The sequence below is a fragment of the Lolium rigidum genome, chromosome 7 (genome assembly GCF_022539505.1).
Source record: "Lolium rigidum isolate FL_2022 chromosome 7, APGP_CSIRO_Lrig_0.1, whole genome shotgun sequence".
In the NCBI taxonomy this organism is placed as follows: Eukaryota; Viridiplantae; Streptophyta; class Magnoliopsida; order Poales; family Poaceae; genus Lolium; species Lolium rigidum.
Window position 1 is genome coordinate 254,259,007 of NC_061514.1, and position 24,534 is coordinate 254,283,540.

At 46.8% G+C, this 24,534-nt stretch overlaps 2 pseudogenes; one reads left to right on the forward strand and one right to left on the reverse strand.

Moving 5' to 3' along the window:
• Positions 1-1,529: 1,529 nt before the first annotated feature.
• On the reverse strand, positions 1,530-21,331 carry LOC124672656 (annotated as a pseudogene).
• Positions 21,332-21,406: 75 nt separating this feature from the next.
• On the forward strand, positions 21,407-24,464 carry LOC124672657 (annotated as a pseudogene).
• Positions 24,465-24,534: the final 70 nt, after the last annotated feature.

The following is a 24,534-nucleotide window of genomic DNA, read 5'->3' on the forward strand; positions in this document are numbered from 1 at the left end:
TTTTTTCATTTTATAGCCTCTAAATCTGAGATATTACACGTACGGTGCTGGTGTGTGCTATTAGTAAGTTTAAACTATTGGTAGCTGGTGGCTACTCTTTTAAGTTTTTTTTTTTTTACTTATCCTTTCACTCGCGTCGCTCAGACCTTAGCTGCGCTCGCCGCCTGCTCGCCTGCGCGTGCCGCGCGCCCCCTGCTCGTCACAAGCTAAATAACAATCTGTACAAAATCACATCCAAGTAAATGGATAAAAATTAACTACATTATTCAGTCACGGCGGGAAACCATAAACATTTACCACCGGCAAGAATTAACCATCAATCAGCCACCAATCGAAATAGGGAAAACAAGTATCTTGTTTAGGAGACAAATTGTCATATTGCTTGCAGCTCAATAAATGAGCGGACACCTAGTAGGGGACATGGTTATGTGATTGTGGAGTAAGACTAGCCATAGTGCTAGTATCTTAGCTAGTATCATGCATATTGGTCCAACAAAAATGCTGATGTGGCAGCTAATTAAGGAGGAGAGATGAGATTAGAGTAACATAGATGGATGCCGTATCATAGCGTATATTACGAGAAAAGTTAATGCCTAACAAATCTTGTACACAAATTTACATTGAGATTCTAAAAAATAATAAATATAACATAGCTATAGTACTCCATGAAAGTATCCACTATAGAAATAGTATCATACTCCCTCCGTTTCATTGCATAAGGCGTAATACTTCTTTCAAATTTTCGTCAAAGAACAAGGCGCAGGGTGTAGTTTAGGTTCTTTCTCCCCAAACTACCCATACCGGCTGTTTAACTTTACCTTGAAAAGCGGAAGAGAGCAGTTAAGGCTGCTCATAGCGGGGAGTAATTTAGACTAGTAACATATGCCATGTTACTAGTCTAGATTACTACCTTCATAGTGAGTAGTATTATATGTGGTGTCATGCATTATGTCATTTATTATGTTGTAGACTCATTTTGCCTTAGGGTGTGTGATGTTATGGTAACATAGCTAGTTACCATCTCACTCTATTTCTTCATTTATTCGCATGTCATGTCATCAAAATGTCTTAAGATGTGTGATGTTACTAGCTATGTTACTCCCACTATGAGTAGTCTAATTGCCGCGCTGGGCATTGGTGGCGCATGGCGCATACAGGTTGAGGAGCACTGAAGGAGTGAATGGAAAGCATGCGCACATGCAGCAGAGAAAGGAGGAAACGGTTCAGTATTAGAGAGAAAATAAAGCAAAAGATCACGCAATTTATTAGGGGTAAGTCTGGAAAGAATTTTGCTGTCAATCGACTTCTTAATAATCACGCCTGAAGATTTACGCCGTATGCTATGAAACGGAGGAAGTACACAAGTATCATATGCCCGATACTACTACATAGTAGTATATTTAGCACTATGACCAATCTAAGCATCTAGCTGTTCAGCTCCTTGGAAAGGTAACATTCTAGTATGGATCCATGAGCTCGGCGCGGCACCAATCATTGCTAGTGGATTTTAAGCGCCTACACTTGCAGTATTATCTACCGTCTGTGAAGGCGACGTCGCTGATGTTGGAAGACTCGCAAATGAACCGGTTGACTGCAGGGTGTTCGACATCCTGACGTTGAAGTAGGCCGGCTGCCTGGGCTCCGGCAGCGTCAATCCCTCGCTGCCGAGCATCATGACGACATCGGACATGTTTGGCCGGTCATCGGCGCTGTCCTGGACGCAGAGCAGCGCCACCTGGACGCACTTCATCACGTCGGTCAGTGGGTAGCCGGTCCCGATTACCAGGTCGATCATCTCGTCCCGATAAACAACTTTGCAGTGATTACCGGCCGCTTCTGTCTGTAGGTTTCAGCCTATTGTAGTGCAGTTTTCTTGTTGCAGGTAATTAAGTGAGCCTCATGGTACATTGTTGTATGTACTTACGTATCCTGTGAGATTGAAGAATTTGCCGCGCTGGTAGAGAAGCCTGGAGTCCTCTTCCCGCTTATGATCTCAAGAAGCAAGATGTCAAAGCTGTAAACGTCGGACTTGGTCGAGAAGAGACCCTCCGAAGCATACTCGGGAGCGATGTATCCACTGATGGGAAATGCACAAACAAATTCAGTCATCATAAGCTAGAGACCGAGTACATTTGAGCGTGCAGAGAAATTTGATCCACGGTAGTACTTACTGTGTGCCCATGACCTTGGTGGTGTTGGCCTCGGTGGTGTTGGAGCAGAATATCCGGGCCAAACCAAAGTCGGAGATCTTGGGGTTCATGTCGCGATCCAAGAGGATGTTGCTTGCCTTCAGGTCCCTATGCACTACTCGCAGGCGAGAGTGTCTGTGCATGTAGAGGAGCCCCTGTGCAATACCGTCGATTATAGAGAACCGCCGCTCCCAGTTCAGTATCGCCCCTCTCGTGCTGTCTGCAGATGAGCAACGGACAAAATTCAGAGAATCTTCTTCGATATGATGTTGCAGAGGAAAACGCGAGGCTCGATGGTGAATCGATGAATGGCGTGCGTACCGAAGATGAAGCAGTCGAGGCTCTTGTTGTGCATGTACTCGTATATGAGCATCTTCTCCTCGGCCTGTAGGCAGCATCCGAGGAGCCTGACCAGGTTGGTGTGCTGGAGCTTGGCGATCAGCTGGATCTCCGTCTTGAACTCCATTAGCCCCTGCACCGAGCAGGTGGAGAGCCTCTTGATTGCGACTTCAAGCCCACCGCTCAACTCCCCCTGGAAAAATAACAAAGTAGAACACACCACTTACATTTGATCCGTAATGCAGTATAAATCGGCACACACGTAACGGTTGGTTTGTGTACGAACTGTACCCTGTAAACGGTGCCAAAGCCACCCTGACCGAGCTTGTAGTCGTCAGAGAAGTTCCCGGTGGCATCTGCGATCTGGTCGAAATTGTAGAGCGAGAACTCGGAGTCGCTCTCTTCGATTGTCCATAGCTTGAGCACCTGCTCCATCTCCATGGACATGATCGGTATGCCCACCCTCCCCGAGATATTAATCACTGATAAATTGTACATTCTGTTAGTGACGAGATCGCGGTCGAAGAGCAAGGCAACGTTTACCATAAGAAACATGTTCTTTTTTTTCGAAAAAGGGCGTTTTATTACTTCAGAGTTTGACGTAATACACCCGGCCTCTGCATAGCTGGGATGCACACAACCGTACACGGATACAACCGAACATAAAAGGTTCAACTAAAATATAGTTCTCATACAAAGGTGAACAAATCAAGGTGGAGGAGCCGCTATCCTCAGACTATGCAGCCACCCATGTTGGATAATAAACTCTTTGGCCGAATTCTCCAATCGTGTAGACAGCTCCATAAAGAGGTCGCGGTCCTCCAATCGCTGAAGTGGCGACCATAAACGGAGCATAGCCGTAGATCGGTAGATTACCTGCATAAGAGAAGAATTCTTGTCATTAAAAACCTTGTCATTTCTACATAGCCAGAGCGACCATATAACGGCTAACGCTTTCACCCTGATAAGACTCCTAAACCTAACCTCTACCCATTTAGCCAGTTGCCGAAAATATTCGCAACACTACGGGGAGGGTATAAGGAAGATCCTATCTGAATGATTGACCATATAGCTTTGGCGAACCGACACTGGAAAAAAAGATGTTTAATTGTCTCGTCCTCTTGACAGAAAACACATCTCTTACAACCATGCCAGTTCCTCTTTGCAAGGTTATCTTTTGTGAGAATAACACCACGACGTAAGTACCAGGCAAAGACCTTCGTCTTTAGTGGTATCCTCAATTTCCAAATCTTTTTATTATTATAAACCGGTTGAATAGGTTGAATCAACGCTTCATACATGGACCTTACTGAGAATTTACCATTCTTGGTAAGTTCCCAACGGAATAGGTCTTTCCCTTGGACCAATTTGATCGAGGCTAATCTCTGTAGCAATTCATTCCAACTGGTTAAGCGGGGACCGACAACATTACGTCTGAAAGTCATAGATGGTGGAGAGGTTTCCATCACCCTTTGAAGGGTTACATCCTTATGACGTGCGATCCTATATAAAGCTGGATACTGTTCCCGGAGTGTAGTTAACCCCAACCACTTTTCCTCCCAGAAACGAATTTCCGAACCATCGCGAATGGAGAAAGACCCATGTGGAAAGAAGTGCTTCTTAGTAGCAATGATGCCAGCCCAAAAATATGAATCTCCGGGTTTCCAAGAAACCTGAGACAACGCTTTGGAGCCTACATACTTCCTCTTCAACAAGTTTTGCCATACTCCGTCCTCGGTTAAGAACCTAGCCAGCCATTTACCTAGCAGGGCCTGGTTCTTAAGCGCTAGATCATGGATACCAAGTCCACCTTGATCTTTGGGACGGCATACAACGCTCCATTTTGTCAACCGATACTTTTTCTTTTCACTATCTCCTTGCCAGAAAAATCTTGACCGGAGGTAATCCAGTCTATGAAGAATTCCTTTTGGCAATTGGAAGAAAGATATCATATATAGTACCATATTTGTGAGTACCGAATTTATGAGTACCAATCTTCCACCAAGAGATAGTAATTTTCCTTTCCAACTACTCAATCTTTTCTGCAACCTTTCCTCGACTAATTTCCATTCAGCTAGAGTAAGTCTCCGATAATGAATCGGAATACCTAGGTAGCTAATTGGAAAGGAGCCTAACCCGCAACCGAATAATTCGGCATATTGGTCGGCCACGATTTGGGCATCACCGAAACAAAACAGTTCACTCTTATGGAAGTTTATCTTTAGACCAGATAATTGCTCAAAAGCTGAGAGGATTAGTTTCAGATTTCTTGCCTTATCCAAATCATGATCCATAAATAGAATTGTATCATCGGCATACTGCAGAATAGATAGACCCCCATCGACCAAGTGGGGTACCACTCCTACAATCTGGCCATCTACCTTAGCTCGCTCAATTAAAATAGCAAGCATATCCGCCACAATGTTAAATAACATTGGAGACAGCGGATCTCCCTGCCTTAACCCCTTACGTGTGCGGAAGTATTTGCCAACATCATCATTGACTTTGATGGCAACACTTCCGCCCGAGATGAAGTTATTAATTAGAGCTCGCCATTCCGGAGAAAAACCTTTCATCCGAAGTGTTTGTTGTAGGAAAGACCATTTGACTTTATCGTAAGCCTTTTCAAAGTCGATTTTAAGGATAACCCCATTCAACTTTTTGCGGTGCATCTCATGTATCGTCTCATGCAACGTCACGACACCATCCAAGATGTATCGACCTTGCATGAACGCGGTTTGAGTAGGACGCACCACTTGATCGGCTACAGAATTAAGTCTAATAGTAGCAGCCTTTGTGAAAATTTTGAAGTAAACATTGAGAAGACAAATCGGCCTGAACTGCTGGATACGATCCGCGTCGTTAACCTTTGGGAGGAGAATTATTTCCCCAAAGTTAATACGAAATAGATCAAGTTGTCCATCATGCAGTTCTATAAACAAATCTAGGAGATCCTTTTTTATAGTATCCCAGAACGTTTGATAGAACTCAGCTGGGAAGCCATCCGGTTCCGGTGCCTTGTTGTGTTCCATCTGGAAAACTGCTTTCCTAATCTCCTCCTCCGTATACGGAGCGGAAAGGATATCGTTCTCCTGAGGGGACACCTGAGGTATATCATCTACTCTGGATTCATCCAAGGAGATATGAGAATCCTCAGGGGCACCAAATAAACTTTTGTAGTAGGTTGTAATGTAAGACGATAATTGCTCCTGACCCTCGATCACGACATCATCTTGTATAAGGGAATAGATACGTTTCTTTCTGTGTCTGCTATTAGCAACACTATGAAAGTATCTCGTATTTGAATCCCCTTCCAACAAGAATTGAGCCTTTGACCGTTGGTACCACTTGAGTTCCTCCTCGCGTAATATTCCGGCTAACTTCGCATTGTATTGATTTTTAAGATCAAGTTCATGCGTCGTCAACCTTCTGTATCTAACGTTGTATATGATGCCCCCCATAGGGGGCTTCACAGCGATTTGAGCCTCGTAGCCGTTGGATCTTGTTTGGTGGTGGATCTCGGCCGTCGATTTCGTCCAGGGCAGCGAGGCCCTCCCACGGACCCATGTTTTATCCACGGGTCGTGTGAAGCCCGCCCGGCCCGGCCTTGGCGCGTCGTGCATCGGTTGCCAAGCCAAACCCTATCGATTTCGTCCAGGATCCATCAGCCGCCGCCTCTCCCGCTCCCGCAGCTGCAGCCGCCGCTCCCGCTCCCCGCCGTCGATCTCCTTGCCGCAGGTGGAGCTCCGGCGGCTGAGCCGGCTACAGCAGCGCCGCCGCCTCGACGTCGCGGTGGGTCACGCCGGCGCTAGGCAGTAGATGAGCGCGGATGCGAGATGAAGAAAGGCGCGTCGCGCGACAGCCTGGAGAGGAGGTCGCCGCCAGGTGTCAGCTCCATGACGAGGTGCCGCCGGCGATGCCCACGGCCGCCTGCATCTCCGCCCCTATGTGGCGGACTATCTGGAGGGACGAGTCGGCATGGACATCCTGGCCTACTTCACCGGCGAATACGGCCCCACGGCGCCCCGTCTTCTCTTGAAGGTCGCTGCCGATGCCAGAGGATTCGTGCTTGCCGGCATCCAGATATGCCCCAGACGGGCAGCGGCCTCTTCAATCTCACGGTTCTCTCTCTTTCTCTTCTTTGATCAAGCAACTGCCCATGTTTCTTCCAAACTTTGCCCTGGTTCTTCAACCATCTTGGTGAATTAGCTGTAACCTGAGTAACAAGTGCAAAAAAAATAATATTTAGCCTGTTTCTAAATAGATATCCTTTTCTCAAATTATTTCTCCTGTTTATACTTTGTTCAGTATTAATCAACATGTTCATAATATTTAGTATGGGTACAGTCAATTGCAGTACCATGAAGATCTCTCTTCTGAATTTGTTTGGGATATCTGTTGGGAACAAGAGCTTGCATTGGATTGTCCTATCAAAAGTTGGATGCATGATTTAACCACATTCCCTTCTACTGTGGTGTACTTGATTTGTTGATTGATTTATCTTGCAGGATCTTTCTCCTTTACTGGAGAAACACTCAACCTGATAAATCTTCTCAGTTTTGAAGTTAAAGTTAAGATCCATTGTCTTACTTCGAGTATTGAATTTTTTAATCGCTGCCTGTTCTCATTCTTTAAATATTGATTCCTTCTACCTGTTGTTGGTGTGAAATGATTCCGAAAGGTTAATCCACAGAGTTTGCGAATAAAACATTCATAGTTGATCAGAAGCTTTTACTGAAGGGACATCAGGAGGATGTGTCCTTCCAAGCATCGGATGGATCACTGCCGAGAAATGGAACAAGATTTCTTATTGGCAATCTAAATCTCACGATGAAGTCAATAATTTGAAGAGAGATGGTGCAGCTCTAAATACGGATTATTTTTGTGATGAGGAACAAGGTGATCTCTCTCTCTCTCTCTCGCTCTCGCTCTCGCTTGCGAACAGTCAAATTTGTTCCTTCATTTTGATGTTAGGATTTGTTCTATCCCTGCTTAGACTTGCTCATGTGTATGTCAAGTTCTTTATTGTTCTTATGTTCAAGTGGTCTCTGCATTATTTCTGAACACATATTTTTTGCAGCATGTATTTGGAATTCTCATGTTGCATCTGTCTAGCTTTGGTTCTTTTGTAGGATATACTCTAATCAGTACCGAGATACTTATTGATGATACTGACGGCGAATCTCTGGTTGGAGGAGAGCATATTTGCTGTGATGGTAGATGCCAATATATTTCCGAGTTGTAGATATAAATGACTCATCGAAGATGTTGTGTGAGAAGCAGATCACAAGTGCATCAAGCCGATAACGAGAGGAAAGAGAGTCGGGGATACATCTCTTAGGCCTTATATACGGTGCCTACAATGGAATAAAGAATTCCAGTAGCCTCTTTTTTCTCACATGATTTTTAATAGCTGGCCAATATCACATATCTTGGTTGGGAGCTAATGTCCAAATTCTCGTGTTAGTGCACTGAGGTTAATTTCCATGTACATTGTTATCTTAGTTTGTGAAAAAAGAACCACGAGTCTCTAAAATATTTATAGTCCAGTTCTTGGGCGATGTTTGCGCCAACTTGGCTCACAAGAGCCTAAAATGCAGTTATGTTCCATTTCTGTTTGAAGCGTTTGTAGTTGAACATTGGGACTGAAAAGTATGAAAGGCTACTCATTTGTAATCTGTTATGACCATTGCTTAGGCTCTTATCCCAATGAATTTAAATCATTCTTTATTAACCTGCTGATATTGTGTAAGCTGATATATAATCCTTTGTTCTTACTGTATTTGTTCAGCAAATATGTATTTATATCTGAATTTCCACTCTATTTTCTGGTCCAGTCCGAATCCCGTGAAGCTGTCTTTATTGTCGAATCGAGAGGGTCTGCTATCTTAAATGTGAGCCTTCTTATTCGGTTAATGAACTCTTTGTCGCATCTCATTTGTTTTTATGTAACATGTCATAACCTTTATTTTTTTAAATGAACCTTCTAATTATTTTGATAGATACATACGTATGGAAACACAGCTACAATTTCGGTTTTTTTTTAACTTGAGTCTCTGGTTGTATCTGCATCTGGTGTCACTGACGGAGGTTTGTCTGTTCAGAGCATCTATCTTATATACATGTTCTTCTGATTGCCGGAGAAGCCCACACCAATAAGTTGATTACCGATATGTTTGCATTATTACATCTATTGTGACCAACATGCGAAAGATGTAGCTGAACATCATTTGAACATATTCCATGGAATTAGGGACTAAATCTAACACTTTGTTTCAGGCCAAAGAGTAGAGTTCCATGTGGGTTAATATCGTGGTCAACAGCAAGGCATCTCACCACATACCGGTAGGCTATAGATTGTATAGGTCAAAAATTTCTGATGCATAAATAAATTTGGATTGAGAAACTGGTAATCCCATGTAAACCTACCATGGGATGATTCATGTATATATTTAGAAATTGCATACTAGAGCAAGGTTGCAAGGGGCGTATTTTGGCTCAACTTTCTTGCCAATACGGCTAGGGTAAATTCTACGGGGAGACATAGGAGGAAATGGGTGCTAGAAAATTGTGTCGTTCTCCATCAAATTAGAAAGATCACGAGTTATTTTCTTTAACTCAGAAATAAGAATTTTGAGTTAACTGATATAATCATCTGGGGCATGTAGATAAAATATGCCTTTTCTTACTCATTAAAGAGGAACATACCTTTTAGCAGAAGGCCAGCTCACATTTTTGACTTGAATGGTTGATTCGAAGACTGACTTTCCGTATAATTGACAGGATTTGTGATACCGGAGCACCGAATCTCCAGTGGATAGCGTGCCGGTTATCTGGCGTCTACCAAGGGCCGTTGGGGCGCCTCTTTGTCAAAGAAACGAAGTCCTCACAGTAGGGCACACCTACAAAAGCACCATGGCGCCATTCCTCTGTTTGTCTTCTGCTACGGGTGCGTCGCTTGGAAGACCACCATGTCGAAGCTGGGTCGTGGTGGTCACTCCGAGGGACATATGCAGCTTGGCCTTCAAGTCCAAAGTGTAAGATCTCCGCCTACAACAGCGCCACATCGACCTTTACCCCTTCTTCTACAGTCTATCCCGTCATCTTCTTTCTCTATCATTGTGGGGAGGAAAATGGTTCAGGTAGGAAGAGCTAATAATGGAAAATATAAATAAACAAAATAAAAAAACCCATCCATAATTGATAAATAAAACACGTATGGGCCGACCTAGCCAGCGTAGCTCGGTCCATTAGGTAAGAGAACCCAACATTATCATCGCTGGGCCGGCTCATGAAACTAGGCACTCAACTCTTTTCATAATCCCTTTTTTTAATATAGTTATAATAATAAGTTCTACTCCTACGCAGATCAAAAGAGAAGCAACTTGCATACTTCATTGGTCAAGAATGTCTCACGCAAGTCTCATCCTTGGAAAGTCCTTGCATGTATTGGCCAGATTTGGGAGAATAGAGACCAGCAAACACGACGAAGTGAGGTGATCTTTTACGGTGAAGCTGCAATGATATCACTTTTACTTCCCTTTTGACTCGCCTTATATTTTTATCCTCTATGCAAGTTATTTTTAGCTTCTAATATTTTCAGGAAGCAAGCTGTTATTTTTAGCTTCCTTATTCAGCACCATTTCCAGACTTCCAAGTTAAACATTACTTCTGCCATTACTACTATTACCACGGACAAACTGATTTCTGAATCTTTGCTTTTCTTTAATCTGATACATTTTACCATATAAACTGTTATCAATCATTGAGCATCACAAGTAGTGATTTAATGGTGTTTCTATCTTTCTAAACCACATATTACTTAAATACCCTATTATCTACTATAAACAAGGAATTTTTTATATAACCAACATCGATTAAAAGAATTAAACTACCATTATATGCTCTTTTTTCATATGAATCTTGGCAGTTTTCTTCTACCGAAAAAACATTTATACTTTGTTTCTATGCTAGAAAAATACAATGAAGGGATCCACACCAGCTAACTGCATAGACCAGACTGAAAGAAGGTTCGAGTTAACACTACCATGTAAGTATCTCAAGTAGCCTCAATCAAGTAGCTTACACATTGGTGTTGCAGCATACTAGCTTCAGTCTATTTTCTTTTTTCCCCAGAAAATGACAAGTTTCTATCTATATCACCAGATCAATCTAGCTTCACAAACAGAAGATAAGAGAATAGAAGCAGACCGAACATACATCTTCTGTGCATTTAATCCACTAGGTTCAGTCGCCAAAAGTAACATATAGTACCCCTACCTATATATCCTGCTATCAGTGTGTTGTAAAATAAGTAATATAATAATTTTTTCTAGGTTTTCATGGGTGGTGTTCATGTGTTCCTGTGCCCATTGGGTCTTCAGACCTCCTCCAGCACACATGTAAGAATGCACTCATATTTACAGGTACAAAATTATGCCATGACACCAAGCCTCTAGAAACGAAAATATAGTAGCTGCCGAATTCACCATCGTTGGCCCCTGGGATTTGGGATTTCTGCTTGCAGGAAACGATGAATTCAGGTTGTTGTTATGTCTATGGTTTACCATTTTCTTTCCCTATTCTCTTTCATTCATGTTGTATATGGCTTAATCAATTAGTCTGATCAATGCTACCTTTTATATATTTTCCTCTTTCAATTGTACTCGTTTCCTATGGTTGCAACCATCTTGCTCACTGTCGGTGTACTATTGTCAGATCTGTGCACACAAATTCAGATTTAATGATCTACCTAGAAAAAGAACACATCCACTCAAGTGAAAAAAATCGTTATACTTATTCTCATTCTTAGCAGAGAAAAATGATGTCTGGCGGAGCTAGCTCATTGTTACAGCCCGGGCAAAGTGTAAGTAAAATTAGCTTCCTCAGTGCTTGTCCCATAAGAAATCTTGCTTAGTGCCTCACTTAGCAGTAGTATTTAAGGAGAAATCTGCCCGGGCATGCCGGGCCTTGGCTCTGCCCATGATCCAAACCACTCCGAATTATTTGTGGCAGAAGAAACTTATGAGAACCCCAGGGCAAAGCACTGATATTCAAGAACAAGACTGATATACGCTTGATTAATTGACGGTGAGCTTACATTTGCTGGATATGGGAGCATGCACTCCATCAGGACGAAAGGCGCCGACGTCTCTTCCAGCAGCCTCCAACATCAGTGGTCGCGCCTCGTCGATTCTTCAGTCAATCGCCGCCTGGTCGTGATTCAGCAGGTACCAGTTGATACATCGTGGAAGAGAGGAAAAGAGGAGGATATGCCTCCTTGCCAGCGCCAGACACGTATACAGACACCTATACCACGTGCCCTGCATCTACGGAGCAAACAAAAAGCTCATCAACGATTCCCTAGAAAAAGCCAAGTAACAAGCCAATAATTAAATAATGAGAGAAGTCCGTATTACCCCTAAACTTGCTTCAAAGTTTACCTTAGGCCATCTCCAACCAAGTGGTCGCGCGACCATTAGCGTCGCTTCGCGGACATATTTCGACCGTGCATCCGTTTGCGTCTGGTGAGTTCCCAGCGGAGCGACCTATTTTTTCCAATAATATTTTTTATTCACCAAGTAAAAAGCATAATGTACTACAAACTAAAGGAGAAACAAGCTCTAGGCTACTTGCTTTCCGACGATTCGACCCATCATTGCGTCCCTTACTCCTTTGCTTCTCCGTCGCCCGCCGTGTGGCCGCTATAGCTCGGTGAGCCGCCGCGTCCTGTAGCAGGCGCTGCTGCAGCGCCTCGTTCGCGGCATCCTCAGCCTTCTTGAGCGTCTTGAAGGAGTCGACTAACGCCCTCTGCTCCGCCGCCCTCTCCTCTAGGGTAGGACTATTAGGGTCATCAGAGGACCAATCGATGTCGGAGGAGTAGTCCTCCGCGGCGGCCGTCTCCGTGCAGCGTTCCATCTCGGCGTCGAACGCCGCGTGGGCCGCCCGCTCCTCCTCTTCTTCCCGCTCGGCATCAGCCATGAACTTCGCGTCCATGGCGCGTCGAGGACATTGTATGTGCTTTCGTCGTCCTCCAACTCCTCATCGGAGCTCTTAACTGGGGGAGGTGGAGGTGCAGTAGCCTGGCCACGCCCGGCGCTGCTCATGGCAAAGGCTGAGTGATGTGTGGAGGCGGCGCTATGGTGGAGGTTGTGCGGCGGCTAGGGTTTTGTGTGGTAGGAGATGAGATGCGTGCGCCCCTTTATATACACCGGAGGCAGGCGGGGAGCGCAGCACGCGTGGCATTGTCATTACTTCGTTGGCAGAGGTGGACGATGGCCGCTCGGCAGGCGAGGCATCGCCATTAACGTGGCGCAGACTGCCGAAGCGATGCTTCGGTGCCAGTCACTCGCGCGCCTGAGAAGACTTATCGAGCCTAGGTCACTGCTAGGTGGGCTCGACAAAAAGTCCGATAGACGTGAGCAGACACTCGGTGCGTCCGTGCAGCGACCGCGGAGACACATCCGAGCATATTTAGGCCAGGTTTGCGTCCTCTGGATAGGCCATTCACTATGCATCGGGCCACTGAGCCTGATCCTAGACTCATTTTTGACCGCGCGGACACAAACGATTACTCAGCGTCCATTTGCGTCGTTCGGTAGAAGATTTCCTTATAACCCTCAATTGAATTGGATCAAGTTTCACCCCTAATCTAGAAAAACCGAGTACAGCCTTCAACCGGGTTTTACCCGGATTTAATTACCATGGCAGCCTTTTATGTCCTGAATGCTAACTCAACCATATATGTGTAACATGTGTATAAGTACAACTCCTCTTACCTTCGCCACCGAGACTCATCAAACAGACGGGCACAACACCACCATGTTGGTCGAGGCTGGCACCGTGCTCGGAATTCATATCACACGCATGGGAAAACATTCGTGGGCTAGCCCGTCCAACATGAGACCCATCGGCCAACATAGCAATTGAAAAAGCCGAATATAGATAAGGCTGAGACAACTTATTTTTTGCTTCCGTATATGCATCTGTTAGAGCTTACACTTACATTGTACAATTAAATAGCCTACTAGAACGAGAAGCTTATTGCTCGGGTTGCTAGCGACACCCTCAAGCACGTATCACACCAGGATTCTGCATATGTAGAAGATGATTTTGTTGTTCCTTTCTTACTTTTATTGCTCTTTACATAGCGATCGCGTGTTTGCTACTATAATATGTGTTTCTTACTATGCCTGTAATTTTATGTGCTTTATCCTAGCTTCATCCTATTGACTTTGTTTTGTGAAACATTAGAACCACATTATCAAATTTTCACATAATTTTATTGTCGTTATACAAATTGTTTATCGGCACAAGTTCCATGATCGTGCACCAATGCACAACCTTACCGTCAGTCCCTTCCATCTCTGATTCTTCAGTTTCTCTTCTTCTATCAGCAACCAACACCAGAAGCAGCGAGACCAGCAGCGAAAACAAATAGTTGAGTATCAGGAGATCCAAAGATGTTCCAACTTACATCATAAGAATTTTTTATTGTTTTCAATAACTAAGAGTATGAGATTCATGATTTCTATCTTAATTGCTTCCAGTGGAATCTAAGAAATGTGTTCTCATATTAGCTGCTATTTTTATCGCTGTTATACGAAATAAATATTGGCATGATCTTCACGGGGTCGTGCGCCAAGGCGCACATCTAAATCTAGTTCCGCAATTGCCTCTAGATCATCAATTGACGTCGAGAGACTGAGTTTCTCTTGTTTGAGCTGACCAGCCATATGCCGTGCCCAACCGCCAAGGTATTTTCGCACAGCCCTAAGCTTGCTATTCCACCTTTGGATTGGGGAGCCCGCGACATAGTGCTGGTCCCATACATTTTTAACCATATCCGAGAATCCTTCTCTATGTAGCCATCCTAGTTCAAATTTGAACGGACGTTTACGCGAGGGAGAAGGAGTCCCAGTAGTTAAAAGTATGGGAGCATGGTCCGACAACGACTCGATGCGAGGAAGAGCACGTACCGAGACTAGAGGGAACTTTGATTCCCAGTCCGAGCCCATTAGTACTCTATCTAGCTTCTCATATGTCGGATCGGGAAGACTACTAGCCCAGGTGTATTGCCTCCCGGTCATTGATACTTCTTTCAGGTCCAAACTGTCTATGACAGCATTGAAGAGAAAAGACCAATGACTGTCGACCCTGCCTTTACTCTTCTCGTGTGGATATCTCAGCAAATTAAAATCCCCGCCTATGATAATAGGGTGTGGATTATCCTTTGCTAGATTAACCATCTCACGCAGAAAGGCTGGTTTGAGGGCATCCTGGGCCGCCCCATAGACAGACACTAAACTCCAAATGAAATTATCAGATTTATTTCGAATGTGAAGCTTTATATGAAAGTCACCACCAGAATTATCCAATATTTCCATTGTCAAAGTTCGGACGCCTACGAGTAAACCCCCGGACCGACCTCTAGGGGGTCGCGACACCCAAGCAAAATCTTCGCCACCAGAAAGGCGGTTTAGAAAGCTTGTGGAAAAATGGCGCTTCCCAGTCTCAGAGATCGCAACAAAATCTAAAGCATGATCCCGAATGGATTCAGAAATGTGTAAGTGTTTAGCCAAGTCACTCAGACCTCTGCTATTCTTAAACATACCATTCATTTGGAAACATGAGAAGATTTGGACATTCTTGCCTTTTTGTTAGGCCAAGCACTTTTCTTCAAAGAGGAAGTTCTAGACTTGCGATATTTTGCCCTAAGTTCATCGCATGAACTAAGCATCGCGTTGTCTAGACCAACCTCCGATACCTCCCCTAAAATGTGTGAGAGAAGCTGGCCATCCGAAATGGCGTACGCTTCATCATCATCATCACTTATGTGGAAGGTATCCGACTTACTCTTCAACACAGGAGTATAATTTAATCTATCAACCTCCATGTGTTTCAGGGCTTTAGTCGAACAGAAACTAAATCAAGAGAAGAACCCAAAGACACGCCTAGATTATTTAACTTGGAAGAAATTTGAGGCGTTGAAAAAGAAAGAAAGGATTTATCACATGGTGAAGTACCTGCGGGGTCGAGGTTTGATGCCGCTTTGCGCCTCATCGCCTTGGACATAGTGTCTTCATCCGTGGTCTCGGCGCCGTCTGCTGCCACTCCATGCCGCGTGCTCCTACGCGATGGAGTGACAGACCGAGCGCAACGAGAGCCCGCCACCTTGGGGGGTGGAGTAGATGGTGCAGGCCCCCCCTTGGTGACGGGCGAAGGAAGTGTCGACGCCGCCTCGAGTCGTCGGAGCGCTTGGAGACGGCATGGCGCATCCTTGGCCGCCAACGGCCGGCTGCTGCTGATGCAGTTGGGCAGCCGCGGCGGGCGTCCCATGCCCGTCACGTCGAACGCCGATGCCGCCCGCAGCCGCCAAAGCAGTGCCAGACCGCCTCTCCACCGCGGCAGACTCGGAGGCCGGTAGCTGCCTCTCCGTCGCCACGGGAGCAGCAGCGGCGGCGTGACGGCCAACGGCAGTAGTCGCGAGCGCCCATGCGCGCTGGTCGCAGGCAACGGCCTCGGCGACCGGAGGCGCAGCGGCGTCCAGAGCGCGGTCACACCCTCCTGGTGCTCCGCAGCCGGAGAAGCCGGAAGAAGGAGAGGCGGGGTCGTCAGAGACCCTCCGCCCATCCTCCAAGGTGCCACCGGCTATGTCCCGTAGCGAGGGCAACACGGGCGTCGAAGGGGCGCGTCGAGATGCCCCCGAAGACGACCTCGCCAGCGTGTGTATCCTCCCTCTAGCAGGTAGCACCGGCCTCCCTGGAGGTCTGCTCGAGGAGGAAACAACAGGAGTGGCAGCCACAAACTCCACCGAAGGAGCGGAGCGCCTCTCAAGCTCAGGACTCACCTCACGAAGTCTGGCCACAATCTCCTTAGCCACCGAGGTTTGCGGGTTATTATTGAACGGAGTCACTGCCATGACAGCACTAGCCACTCGCGACACCCCAGAACTCGCCCCAACAGCCCCACCAGAACCACCACTCTGCCCCTGAGAAGTAGCCGCAGGTAAAGGATCAGTCCGGCCCTCAGTGGTATCCATAGCATCATCATCATCTGCCTCATGAGCCCCACCTTCATCATTTCCATCGTTCCTCTTCTCCCAGAGGAAAGGAATAAAGTCCGGATCAGGAACAAAATCAGCTGACTCTCTGCGAAAATGGAATTCAAAAGACCTCATCTTCACCACAGCATCGGATATGGCATATGAGCCCGGCTCAGAAACAGTCCTATCCAAGACCGAAGAATTAAGCATAGCCACCAGCACACGGACTAAACCTCTGCGACGTAAACTGAGAAGATCAACATCCAAAGTTTTCCCCAACAGCGATCCGACTGCCCAAAGACCCAAGAAGTGCCTCAGAGTGTGAGGAACTCCCTCCACATGCAGCCAAACTTGCTCCAACTCTGCCTTATGTGGAACCTCAGACGACTGCCACGCGGAGATGCTGAGAGAGGAGGTCGACTCAGGAACTCCCACCTGAATGCCATCCATTCTGTTGAGATCATCAAAAGAAGGCACACTAACCAGGAATTCATTCTCTCCAAAAGCAACAGCCTCCCACTTCCACCCCGGGGAATCAGAACATCTCCTCGCTACCTGTCTAGCCACCGACTCTGCAGGCACGGCATCACCAGAAACCACCACACGGGCCACAGGAGAGTTGGTAGGCGTCAACTCGTCACGAACAACCGCGTCAGGCAACGCCGTGAAGAAAGTCTCGGCCAACCCAGAACCGGCAATATAAGCAGTAGGTCTCGGAGCCTTAAGAACAGGGCAACGCACCGTGGAATGAGCTATCTTATCACAAATATAACAGTAGTGCTTAACTTTACAATCCTTGGTCATATGAGAGTGGTCCGCGCATTTCCAACACCATGCCTTTTTAACCTTAACATGCGGCTGCGACTTGTCCACCAAAGGGATCACCGAAGAAGCAGGAATGTCTGGCGTTCCCACCGGCATACTCTGAACTGGGGCAAGAGGGATCGGAACTGGCTGCTGCGTGAAATGTTGTTGCTGCAAATTGGTCGAAGACGAACCCATACTCTGGAACTGAGGCTGATAACCACCATGATCAGAAGAAACAAACGGCTGCTGTCCCTGAACAAAAAGATTGGCAACCTGCTGCGACTGCATAGCAAGGTTAGGGGGACCTTGACCATGAGCACCCGGCTGAACAACCTTCTTTTTCTTGTTCATCTTTGGCTTAGGAGCAGACCCTGGCGCGAACACCCCCGGCTGCGGCTGCGGCATGGCTGGTGCAGAAAGATGAGGAACAGGCTGCTGCAACCCCACCACCGGGTAATATTGCTCCTGGGCAGAGACCCCCTGGTTCAGCGGCTGAGGCGTGAGCGATGGAGGAGCGCTGTACTGCTGCTGCTGAGGTTGGGGAGCCGGAGGACGCAGCTGCTGCGGAAGGAAGGCCGGCCTCGGGCCCTGCGGCGCCACGTAACCCGTCGGAGGGGGCGCAGCGTAACCCGGCGGAGGGGGCTGCGGGCGAAACAGCGGCTGTTGGGGACGCGCTGCCGCAGCAGGATAGCCAAGACGGGCAGCCGGTGGCACCATCCCCGGCCTTCCTCCTCCCGGCGGCTGGAACGGCGCCCTAGGGGGCGGGCGCGACCCAGACATGGTGATAGGGCGCCTGGCCACGACCTCAGCGAAGGAGGGGCGGCCCGGGTGCCCCCAACCGCGACAGAGGAGAGCCGCGGCGACGGGAGGCAGAGGTGGTCTTGGCGGCGAACCAGACGATGACGATCGCGAAGAAGACGCAGCTGAAGAATCTGGGATGGCCGGGAGAGACGCTTCCGGAGAAGGGGGCGACGGCGACGTAGACCCCTGCTCACTTCCAGGATCAACCCGCGACAAGGACGACGAGGGCTGCGGTAAGGCAGCGGCGGAGAAGCAGGGTCGTGACGGGGAGGCGGCGGAGACGAACGAAGAAGGTGGATGCGCGTTGATTGCGTGCAGACGATGGTCCACCCAGAGAAACCTCAGCGTTTCTCCCAGGCCGGCCCACGAGAAAGCGCCATGCAACCGGGCCCCACCCCATCGTAACCGTTCCCGAGATCCCGCCTCCGCCGAAGTTTGAACCGAAGAGCTCGCCGGCGAGCCACCATCTTCCCCCGGCGACCAGCCAGCCTTGAGAAGAAAATGGCCGAAGACCGGCAGAGGAGTAATCCATCTCGGAGGACACGGACCGCGCCAGGATCCAGCTCGTGGACGCCGCCGAACGGGGAAAGTAGGCGCCACAGCGATAGTCTTCTTTTCCGCCGTCGGAGCCCCGGCGATAACCCGAGGGGAAGAAGCAACGGCGTCGTTGGAACTCTTCACAGACCTCGCCTCATCGTCCCTACACACAACGGAAGAAAACTCGTCAACCATACCTGCGCTGGGAGAGACGGGTTTCTCCCAAAACCTCGACGCCGGCGTTGGGTAACCCATCTCCGTCCAGAACTCCTGCACCAACTCCTCACATGCATAAAACGCCATCGCCGACGTGAAGAAACATGTTCTATGTTCTAGTAACTAGGAACCTCTTCTTCTTCGTGTTCTGATCCAAAGAAAATACGCCAAGAAGCTGCAGAGGAACACGGTTACGGGGACTGCTATCGCTATGATCCAAAGCGTCCTGCTGCTGCCTGCACGGTGTACGTAGAAAACAAACGGGTACTGTCAGATAAAACTTCCACGTTGAATAAGAACAATACCCTCGGGAGTGGTGTTTCGGAACATGGTGCATATGCTCCCACTATTTTGAAATGTATCTTACACGGATTTGAACTTCAGAAAAATTGAAACGAAAAATTTGTACGTACATCTTCACGTGCTACACGCTCACAAAGTCATTTCTTAACAAATCAACTTATTATGTGATGTGTGTAAAAAAGACAAATTTCAGTGCAAAAAATAATGCTTTTCACAAGATAAATTTTCTCTTTTTTACATAGACCACAGAAAATGTTGGTTTTTTGTGAAACTTGAGGAACGCACATATATTATGAAAATATACATGTAAAATTTTTTGTCAAATTTTTTCGACACTTCGAAATATGAATTTTTTTGGTAGAGGGAGCATACGCACCCGGGAGCCAAATTGAATTTCCGCAATACTCTCTCTCATCTATAAGAAATATTGTGGTTTTAATTTAAACAGCACCGTGGGCAAATACAAGGGCATCGTCTTTTAGTGGGCGTAAAGGGTTTCATAGAAAAAATATTATTCCGTGGATATCACATTATTTCCTATTACTATATGATAAGAAAAAAGAAATTCTTTACACATATCACAAATGTTATGGTAGACACATTGTCCATCTTAAGTTTTTGGGATAGATTACTATGTTATATCTCTCCAAACACCCATGTGTTATGTTAAGTGACAAGATATGACTGGATAGAACTAGGTTTGTTACATGATGTAAGATCAGTGCGCGAGGTTACTCACATACTTTAAGAAAACCGAACAACTGAATGGAAAATGTCTTTCCTTAATAGTTAGGCAACATAAGTTGTGAGATATACCTTGGTCTGATGTTTCTTCCTCTTATGTTAGTTAGTTCACCTAAATGTGCTGCATTTTTTAAAATATTGTCTTCACCTTGAAACTTTGACGATTATTTATTATATTAATATGTCGATAAACAAAAACTATTTTTGTTTGGCTTATTTGTTAAACTGATTACCCATCGGCGTATAAAATTAGAGAAATATAACTCTATCACATTATTTGCCCTGGTGATGAGAAACAAATATGCTCTACAACTATCACAAATTTGTTAGTAAGAAATATATCATGTACTGACCATTTTAAATGGATGAATGATAGTGCAACTAAGTTGATGGCTTTATTAACCTTGAACTTCAGTTACGCCACATTTTAGGTGGCGTTTTATGCATGTGAGGGTCTAATGGTAGCCAAGAAAATGTTGTCATTTTTATCTACTCAATCATGCATATGATTGTGATGAGGTTACACGTCATTCCTTTTTTTTTTTTTTTGCTACAAAAGACTTCATATAGCCCTTTGCCTTCAACCCATTCCAGCCAGGTTGGTTTTTTTACTACATGAGACATCAAAATAACAATCTTCCAACGGACCGTTAAGGTCACAGCGCGTGACCTGTTTTAAGGATGACACCAGATGTCAAGATAAAATGTACACAGACTCACCTCTTCCGGCGGCCGCCGCTGAATTTGAACCCGTGGGCACAACGGCCGGCGCAGGCGCTTCCGAGCTCGGTGGCGCAGCCAGCCGCACCATCACCGGGCTATTGAGAAAGGGGTTAATCTCGTACCGGTAGCTGCACCTGACCCCAAGCGTCCTCCCTCCGATGCGGTCAGTGAACAGCCTTGGAAATTTCGCAATGATGTCGGCGAGGCAACCCCGGCACTGCGCTGGCGTCAGGTCCGGCGTGCACTGCGCCCAGCTGTACACCCTGGGGAACTCACCGGCGCCGAGGTCGGCCTCCCCAGCCGCGTAACGCCGCGTGGAGTTGTACGCGGCATAGTAGGCGGTGGCGTTCACCAGCGCGGCCACCTGGCGGTTGAAGCGAGCATGGTCCGACGTGACGTTCTGGTAGTTGATGCGGCTCGTCGTCGACGTGACGCTGTCGACGGAGGAGGAAAGGAAGCTGACGTTGGAGGAGTAGTAGAGGGCGCAGGGGTCGTAATAGATGGCAGCGTCCTTGTCGTAGGCACACATGCTCTGCACGTCCTGGAACGCCGTGGCGAGGCAGCTGGAGCAGGTCGTGGCGTTGGCGTCGCCGCGGCAGAGCGTGAGGAAGGTGCAGGGGAATGGCATGTTGTCCGTTTTTAGATTGTCTAGCCAACTCGCGACTGACGGGAAGTCTTTCATCGCTTGCTGCCACAAACAACCATGCTCGGCTGCTACCTCGCTCTCGCCGCCACGGCCGTCATCATGCTGCTGCCGCTGGCGGCATCGACATGCGCCAGCGGCACCTACGCGGCCAACAGCACCTACCAAGCGAACCTCGGCCTCCTCGCCGCGACACTCCCCGCGAATGTCTCGGCCACGCCTGCCGGCTTCGCAACGGCCACCGTAGGCGTGGTGCCAGACCTGATCTCCGCGTTGGCGCTCTGCCGCGGCGATGCAAACGCCTCAACCTGCCGCGCCTGCGTCGCGGCAGGGTTTCCCGGAGCGCAGCGCGAGTGCCCCAACAGAAAGGACGTGACGATCTACCAGGACGACTGCGTCCTCCGCTTCTCTTCCTCGACTTTGTCGGCGCGAACTCGCCGGTCAGAGTGACAACCGTGGACACGGAGAACCTCACGGTCTCGGCGGCCTGGTTTACCGCCGCCACCGTCGCGCTCATGAACGCGACCGTCGACCATGCCGTCACCGCGCGCGGCAACTCCACCAAGAAGTACTTCGCCACAGGCGAGGAGAACTTCGACGCGACGCACTACCCCATGATTTACGGGCTGGCTCAGTGCGTGCCAGAGATGACGGCGGCGCAGTGCCGGAGCTGCCTCAGTGGCTTCATCGCAGCCATGCCGTGGTGGTTGAAGGGATGCCCAGGGGGAGAGTTCTTGGGATTTGGTGCAACCTGAGGTACAGCGTGAACCCATTCTACACAGGCAGCGCAATGGTGAAGGTTTCAGCGCCGCCGGCACCAGCACCAGCGACCGTGCCTTCAATTGCTACTGCAGAAGCAGGAACAGGTCGGGTTTGCTTCTCAGATTTCCTGTCTCGCGCATATTTCACATCATTTACAACTTGAATTCTGCGTTTAACGTATCCAATGATTCCAATCCAGGGAGGAAAGGGAGAGTTGCAGGGGTCTCTGCAGGTGTCGCTTGTTTTGCAGTGATGATATTGATTCTTACAGTTTGTACTGTCATTCGCTTGAAGAGAAGAAAGGCCAACAAGCGTGATAATGGTGAGCAAGTGACTGATTACTCAAAGTCTTGGACATTGAAATTTGTAATTTATGGATATCTCTCTCTTTTCTGTACAACCAGCATTTAACAGAATGGCAAGAGGGAAGTGCACTATCTACGAATTTCCTACACTAAAAGAGGCAACTGGAAACTTCTCGGAGAAGAATAAGCTTGGAGAAGGTGGTTTTGGAACAGTATATATGGTATAAATAAACAAGAGTGCAGTTGAAACTTATCCCCGGCAGCCTGTGTTCCTACTGACACAATAATCTTCTTCAGGGAAACCTCCCAGATGGGCAAGAAATAGCAGTGAAGAAACTTATAGATAGTACTGGACAGGGACTAGATCAGATACGCAATGAAGTGCTGGTTCTGGCGCAGCTCCAGCACAAGAACCTTGTAAGGTTACAGGGATTTTGCCTGCATCAGAATGAGATGCTACTTGTCTATGAATACATCAAGAATGGGAGCCTCGACAACTTTCTTTTTGGTATCTCCCTGCTCCATTCACCTCTCCATGTCCTAAAAACTCATACTTTCTCTGAGTTACACTTTCTAATTCATGTTTCATAAGATGGTTATATTTTTTTTTTTTTTTGAGAAAAGATGGTTATATTTTGAAATCTATATTAGGTGGTAGGTCTCATAGAAAACTTAAACCTATGATTGAGATAAAAATTATCCATCAGAGCATGCCAAGAATAGACACATTATGAAGTGACAATTCTTTTACCTGTGTACATTGTTTAATCCAGCCATAGTTTAGATAAGTACATATTGGTAGTGCGAGGAATTGTTGAAGTTTCTTTTATCTAGTTCATAAGATGGTCTGTTATTATCTCGCAGTAGATGCTAGCAGAAGAAATACACTAAATTGGGATCAAGAGTACAACATAATTCTCGGGATTGCGAAGGGAATAATGTATCTTCACGAGGACTCAAGCGTAAGGATAATCCACCGGGACCTGAAGGCTAACAACATTCTGCTCGACGATGCCATGGATCCCAAGATTGCAGACTTCGGTTTAGCTAGGCTGCAAGAAGGAGGCCATACTCAAACCAGGACAACTAGAGTTGTTGGGACATAGTAAGCTCATGCATACAAGAGGGTTTTATTTTAGTGGAAAAATCAAAATGTGTGGTTCTATGCCTAACTGGTAATCTTCTGCAGCGGGTATATGGCGCCAGAGTATGCTATACATGGAAATGTATCTCCAAAGATTGATATTTTCAGTTTTGGTGTATTGGCGCTTGAAATTGTAACCAAGAGGAGGAACTGCGGCTCTGATGATTCCGACACGGACACGGTGAATCTCCTAAGTGATGTAAGTGGATCGGTATATCACAGCAACCGTATTATCATGTCTGGAAGTAAATTATCAAGTAACAAAGTGATGGTGAACAGGTATGGACTTGCTGGACAAAAGGGACGATATCAGAAATGATTGATCAATCACTTGAAGGACATTCCCGAATCCAGGCGCTAAGATGTATCCACATTGGGTTGCTGTGTGTCCAATCAGACCCCGACGACAGGCCTGACATTCCATCCATCATTTCCATGTTGAACAGGGACGACATGGAGCTTCAGCCACCAGCACAGCCTGCGTTCTTCTTCGGAGAAAACTCAAACTCAGCTTCTCCGCCATGCCAGCAAGGCGTCTACATGTACAACCGGTCGGAGGTGATCTTTGAAGACATATCGAAGAACGGGCTCACAATTACTTACCCATATCCTAGATAAGTTTTTTGTGTGTACTGTATATATCCCATATAAGTGGAAGACAAACAAGAGTGGTGCGGGAAAATCACCAGGGCTCAATTCTCAAAGACCAAGGATTTAACCACACATAAATCCAAACTGCAAAACGAAGTGGTATACTAGCCTCCAAAATGCAAATAGCCCAATGAGAGAACACACAAATGGAGCCAGGGAGGTACTAGCTTATGGCATATTCCTACAATAGCTTATGGAGTGCTAAAAGTCTCAGTAGATTGGAACTAAAACTTTAGCATTGAAAAAAAGGTACATTTGGTCAAAGGAACAGAACAAATGGAAATACAGAGAGCTAAACAAAATACCCAATCGAGGGAGATTTGATG